This window comes from Zingiber officinale, chromosome 1B (assembly GCF_018446385.1).
Source record: "Zingiber officinale cultivar Zhangliang chromosome 1B, Zo_v1.1, whole genome shotgun sequence".
NCBI classification, from domain to species: domain Eukaryota; kingdom Viridiplantae; phylum Streptophyta; class Magnoliopsida; order Zingiberales; family Zingiberaceae; genus Zingiber; species Zingiber officinale.
In genome coordinates, this window is record NC_055986.1 from 89,704,249 (window position 1) to 89,711,657 (window position 7,409).

The window sequence follows — 7,409 nt, forward strand, 5'->3', positions numbered from 1 at the left end:
AGAGCTACTAGGTTATCTAAACCTAGGGACCGACTATGGGAGCCCAGCCCAATGGATATCTAATCCAGTACAGTGCCAACTGAAAAGTAAAATACTGAGTATAGCTAAACTGTTCTAAATAGCTATTTCTAGGTTATCTGAACCTAGAGCTAGGTTGTCTGAACCTAGAGGCGACTGTGGGAGCCCACCCATTGGACTGTAGTCCCATATAAGCTAGGATAACTGATTCACTGATTTAGATGCTTCTAATGCATTCAACTGTGCTAATAAAAATACCTAGGTTGCATTTTTTTTTCTAAGCTAGTTATTTAATCGACCACCTAGTGTGCTTTAACTCCCCTCTCTATTAGGGAGACTACCTTTAGGCACCCAACAGCATCTAAACCTCCAACTGAAGGAGAAAAGACGTGTCCGACCCATCTAAAGGTACTCACTAAATCCCTAAACCTGCGAGGAAGGTTAAAAACACCCTATATGTCGAAAACATACGCATATAACTAAACTAATGCACAGGAAATCAAACGGTAGCTATTATACTGCAGGTGAGGGGTTTCTTACCTCCTGTTCGCAATTTCTTACGATTCTATTCGCTCGAATTCCGGTGGAGATGACCTTCTCGAAGATCCGCTCACGTCTTTGCATTCCTCTCACGGAGAAGAACCTTTTTCGTGTTGGAGTCGTCGTTGGAAGATGATCCGAGAGCCCTTGGGGCTTGGGCACCAAGAGAGGAGGAAGAGGAAGGTGTCGGTGTGAGGCTTTGGAGAGGAAGGGTTTTGCCGAACCAATAAAAGAAATAACCCAAACCCCACTTAAACCTTCTATTTATATTAAGTGGTAATTCCGGCCCAACTCTAATATAAATTAAATCGTCTCCCTTTCCTTTTAGCACGGCCCTGCTGGGTTCACCGGTTGCTAGCATTATCCCTTACACCATAGGTCTCGGGTTCGATTCCCGCCTAAGCTATTTTATTCTTTTAATTATTTTTGCTACTTCCGCTACTCGGAAAATTCCGAAAAAATATCTAAAAATTCCAGAAAAATCATAGAATATTTATAATGCAGTTTCGAGAATTTTCGGGCGTTACAACACCAAAACAACCTTGGGGTTCCAACAATCTCCCCCTTTTTTGTGTGATCAACCCAGGTTAAGCTAGGGTCAAAACTAGACATAAAATTAAAACAAGTTATTGTAATAATGTGCAAGAAGATAGAAAAAATTAAATTTCGAAAATTTTCAATTTTCTACCTCCCCCTAGACTTATACTTTCTTTCTCCCCCTTTGATCACAAAAAAATGGGGTTCAAAGCAAGATCTAAAGGTTAATATAATGAAAATATATTTCAATGATTTTCAAGGAAAATATTTCCAAGTCAAGGAAAAATTAAAAGAAATAACTTTTGAAAAATTTCTTAGTTTTCTCCATAAAAATCTTTCTAAGCTCGAAACTTTATGCAAAAAAGTTTAAGAAAATTGATAGCATTAAAAAATTTCTATGCATTTATTTATTTACCTTATTCTAATGCTTTTATCATAAAGTGTAAATTTCTATTTTAATTTATCATAATTTCTTAACTTTGAAGCAAGAAAATTTGAACATGTAGAAATTTGTAACAATTGTAACATGTCATTTTCTTTTGTATTTTGAATTCCTAATTTGCAAAAATATTTTGATAGTATAAATTCTAACTTAATAAAATTTTTCGCCAATACTTCTGATTTGCAAACTTCGTTCGATAAAAAATTTTGTAATTTGCAAAAGTATTTTGACAACATAAATTTTAATTTACAAAAATCTGTGGATAATAAATTTTCTACTCCGAAAAACTCTTTTGATATTATCTCTAATTTGCAAGCTTTGTTCGAAAAAATATTTCGTAATTTGCAAGATTCTTTCGTCAAAATATTTTGAGGTTCGAAAAACTCTTTCGATAATATTTCTAGTTTGCAAGAATCTTTCGTCAAAACATTTTGTAATTCAAAAAATTCTTTAGATGATTCAAATTCTGGTTCGCAAATATCTTCAGACAATTTTTTGATTGATTGAACCAATTGATCAGAGCTTCGAGTCCATACCTTACTTACCTCGTCGGTCGTTGGTTCTCCCCCTGTTGAATTACTTTCTTCCGAAGATTCTCCCCCTTCATCGATCTCGGGATGTACTTCGATTGTTGGGGCTGTCTCGGTAATTTCTTTCGTCTCGGATTCTGATGACGACTCGATGTCTATTGAGGGGACGGCTTCAATCGGTTCTTCGTAAAGTTTTAAGAACTTTTCCCAAAGTTCTTTTGAGCTGTTGTATTCGCCGATTCTTTTGAGATCTTCATTTGGTATCACGGTTAGGAGATGAAATTATGTCTGTCCGTTTGCCATTGATTCGTTACGTTGCTTTTTGTTCCAGAGGCGTAGATCGAGTCTTTCTCCGTTCATGTTCTTCGGTTCTTCATAACCAGATTTTAAAATTAAAGAAATATCAAGGTCTGAGTTAAGGTATACCTCCATTTGTTTCTTCAATGAAGAAAACTCCCCCTCGAATGCTGGTGGATATTCGCTAGCTCCGACCATCATTTTGTTGCTTCAGACGGCGGTTAGTCCTTCTGAGGCGTCTTGGCTCTGATACCACTTGTAGGACCGTTGCGGCCGGCTAGAAGGGGTTGTTGGATAGTCATGTAAAACAAAACAACCCTTCTCGAACTCTTTAAGCTAACACTTACATAAATAAAGCAGAGCAAATAAATAAAGCATTAAAAAGAAGAGACACAAAAGGTTTACTTGGTTAAAACCGATGTGGTTGTTAATCCAAGGAAGATTAAGCTCACTTAAAAACTCCTTCTGGCGGAGAAGCCTCGTATAGCGTTGAAGTGTAGAAAACAGAAGCTCAACTCTAGACTAAAGCTTACCAGCGTTGGAATTACAATTCAGAGTTCGTTGAAAAAGCTTCTGGACCAAGGCTATATTTATAGCCTTGGTCGGGGCGCCTGAAAGAGTTCCGGACGTCCTGGGGGGGATAAACTCTATCCCCCAACTATCAGATCGAGTCAAAACTTGATCCTGATCAAAAGGCTGGTCCGAGCGCCCGAAAGGGTTCCGGGTGCCCCGGAGCCCAAAGTCAACAAACGTTGACTTTTTCGTCCGGGACCTCTTCTATGGTTCAGTCACGCCTCGGTCCGGTTCTTCCGCTCCAGATCTGCTCGCTTGGGTGATCTCGGCAATCCAGAAAAGGGCTCACCTGAACCCAACTTCCGGTCTTCTCGAGCAGCCTTCCGCTCCGGCTTCTCGTCCCTCGGAATCGCCGCGTGTTTCCTTCTCGTCCACCAGCGTACTCATCCGCAGTCTTCATCCCTCAGTCGTACCCCGTGCCGACCTTCTTGCTAGCTGCGTCTCTTGCTCCCCGAGCAATCTTCCGCTCCGTCTTTCGTCCCTCGGAACCACCGCACGCTTCCTTCTCATCGACCAGGGTACTCTTCCGCAGTGCCTCGTCCCTCGGAGGCACCGCATGTCATCCTTCTCGCTAGCTGCGTCTTTCGCTCGAGTACCTATGCTCCTAAGCTCCTGCATACTTAGACACAAGGTTAAAAACAACGCAGGACCTAACTTAACTTGTTGATCACACCAAAACAACCTTGGGATTCCAACAGAAAGTACTCTGTCATTAGTTAACAGGCAGAATTATATAACTGTTAAACGTTGCATTAGTTGCAACGTCGGGAAGATGAAGGGGTGCCCATTCACCTTCATCTTCCTCCATTGAAAGCAGTCATCAAGGTATCGATTGGTAACCGATGTCTTGCTTGCTATATATGATGGCGTCCAAGGTAATTTGATCAAAGGAGCCCAGCGGAGGTGATCAGAGAGCTTTGCGAGGTGATCAGCGAGCAGTGGAGAACACCCAGTGATTGGGATTTGGCTCGTGAACTTTGGAGCACTTTCTGATTTCCCCGTGATTGTGCTTCCGACAGCGGTTGCCCACTTCTACTGCCGGCGTCTTCAGTTGCGACTTCGGGAGATCATTGTGAGTGATTATAATTATCGCATTATTTTATTGTTGTTTAGTTTTGATTTTCATGCTCTCAAAACTACCAACAATGGTATTAGAGCATAGATTTGAATGCATGAAAATCGACGCGAAAAGGCTCGTGTTTTTCTTCTTCTGTCGCGAAGAAGAAGATGAACAGTAACACTGTTCATCAATTGAATCGATTAACCAATCGATTCAATTGAATTGAATCCATTGAAATTTCATTTCAATCGATCCAATATCACGAACAGTGCCGCTTTTGACGAAGCACAGTGTTGAATCGATTCAACACTGTGCATGAATCGATTAAAATTTGAAAGGCACAGTGTTGAATCGATTCAACACTGTGCATGAATCGATTAAAATTTGAAAGGCACAGTGTCTGTGCTGAATCAATTCTTGAATCGATTGAGAAGAAAAAAAAAAATGAAATGCACAGTATTTTTAACGAAGCACAGTGATGAATAAGAGAAAAAAAAAGGTGTAAAAAATGCATGCATGTTTTAATCTTTTTTCTTCTTCTTCATGAACAGTAGCTAAAAAATTTAATTAAATATTTTTATTAATTAATTAAATACATATAGATATGTATTATTAATTAATAAATAGATATTTAATTAATTTATGATTCAATTTACTGAAAATGGAACCAGACCAACTTGTCCGATTAAACTCAGGTCTGGTTTAAATTATTAATTGATTTAAGCAGACCAGTTTGATTCAATGATATCTAGATCTGGTTCAAATTATTTGTTGGTTTAACCAGTTCGTTTATTATTGAATTAATTGGGGTGAGTTTGATTACAGAAGTTGGGCTGATCAAATATGATCGGATTAGTTCCGTTGTGTCAGATTTGATCATAAAAAATTAGATTTGTTCTAATGGGTCAGACTTAATCCAATGAGCAATTGGACGAATCAAACAGACCTGAGTTTGATCAATAAGTCTGAGATTGACTCAAAAGGACTTAAACAATAACAGAACATAGGTCCAATTAGATTAGTTCTAATGAGAACAATAGATTAAACTTAAGATCTGGATTCCTGATCGACCAATCCAATGTGTCAGTCACATGAGACTCCCCAAAATAAGGAAATTTATTTTTCTTAATTACTTGTGTATTCTGTATATTTTGTTCTATATGTGGGAATTGAATTTGATCGATTTTTGTTACTGGTCAGTCGATTTTGTACTGACATCATGATTTTCAATTCCAAATACAAAGAACGATATACACGATGACTGGTCGCTATGAACGACAACATGAGCTATGGGAGGAGATCAAAAAGCTGGAATATGACCTGGAATACGGAGTCGGTAGGCTTATTAGTTGGCTCGATTGGTTGTTCTGGAATCTCGAGCAAGAAGGGTATCCAGACCAGGAAATAGAAAGAAGATGGTCTCTGGTTTATTCATTATCGGACCATCTGAGGCAGATAGCATTCCAACTTTTGGATGATTCTGATGGGCACATCTCATATTCAGAGATGTGCGGATAGCTACTTCATCTGGAATGGGGTCCTGATGAATCTGAAGAGAATCCAGATCCCGAAGATATGGACCTCGAAGAATCTGAGGAGGAACCAGAAATAGATTCTGAAGATTTAGAGGAGGACCCAAATCCTGCAAAATCTGAAGATGATCCGGAAATGAACCTCGAAGAATTTGAAGAGGATCCAGAAATTGATCCTGAAGATTTTGAGGAAGATCCAGAGATAGATCCAGAGGAGGATCTAGAGATGGATCCCGAAGAATCAGAGGAGGATCCTCAAGAGTGTGTAGAAGATCCAGAAATGGATCTGATGAATACATCTGAGGTTGATCCACCCATCATAGAATCCGGGAGAAATGGGATGTAATTACCCACTGCTCTAGCATTTATCCTAGTGGGAGTAGTGCTAACTTATCTAGTTTACTAGTGTTCTGTTTACTGTCGTTATGTACAAACAATGTTAGCTCATCTAGTTTTGAGTCATGTAATAATTTCTGTCATTATGTACGAACAGAATTAAATAATGAAAAGTTATGTTATATGTTAATAAAACTTGGAAATGATTAGTTCATTTCATGATATGATTAGTTCATATATCCATATGATTAGTTCATATGAAAAATGATTCGTTCATTAGATGGGATGTGTGTAATATAATTGATCAATGTTGATTAGATTAGAACATACAAATGATGAGTGGAAACAATGTTATCACTTAATTTTGTAAACTAATTCTAATTTACACTAAGTCAATAATTAATTGCACATATATGAATTACACTGAAATGATAAATAATTTGTTTATTTATGTAGATCATGACAACTAAAAACATCATAGCTGAACTCAATAAGGGTGAGAAATTATATGGGGATAACTACAAAATCTGGCACCTCAAGATACAATACATTCTTGAGGAACAAGAAGTTTTAGAGGCTGTAAATCAATTCATGAAGGAACTGGTTGATGGTTCTACAGCACAGCACAGACGTGACCTTGATGCCTATAAGGCATGGAAAAGGAAGGACTCTATTGCTAAGGGAATATTGATTAGTTTAATGGTGGATGACCTGGTGTTTGAATATGAGCCATTACCATCGGCTCATGCTGTCTGGGTAGCCCTTAGAGAGAAATACAGTGGAATCAGTCTGAGTAAGCTCCGTCAGCTAACTATCAAGTTTGATAGCTGTAAAAAGCGCTCAAATGTTACCATGACCCAACATCTCAGGGAGATGGGTAACATGATTCGAGAGCTTAAGACTGCTGGTTATGCGTTGACCGATGAACAACAGGTTTAGGCAGTTATCCGTTCCCTTCCTGATTCTTGGGAAACGATGAAACAGAACCTGACCCATAGTGAGAATATCAAGACTTTCACTGATGTCTCACGCCATGTGGAACTTGAGGCGGAGAGAATTGAATCTGCAAGGATTTCGGGTCAAGCTTTTGTAGCTGAAGGTTCTGGTTCCAAGAATAAGAACAAGTGGTTTAAGAAAGGAAATGGGAAAGGAAAGGAGGCTAATGTTGTTGCTGCTAAAAACCAAATCAAGAAGAAAGGAAAGAAATATGGACAAAAACCTAAGAGCAGGTTGACTTGCTTCAACTGTAGCAAGAAGGGTCATTTTTCTCGGGAGTGTGCTGAGCCTAAAAAGGTATATCCATTTTTGTCTTCTTTCCACGAGCAATATGTTGCAAGTACAGTGTTGTTAGCTGATTCATATTCTTTGTGGATTGTAGATTCAGGAACAACGAACCATGTAGCTAATGATTGAGCTACATATGTGGAGTACCGTTGGGTACCAGCTGGCAACAAATGGATATATGTAGGAAACAATGTAAGAACTGAAGTCAAAGGAATTGGCACTTGCAAGCTCAACCTACGTGGTGAAGGCACCTTGTTTCT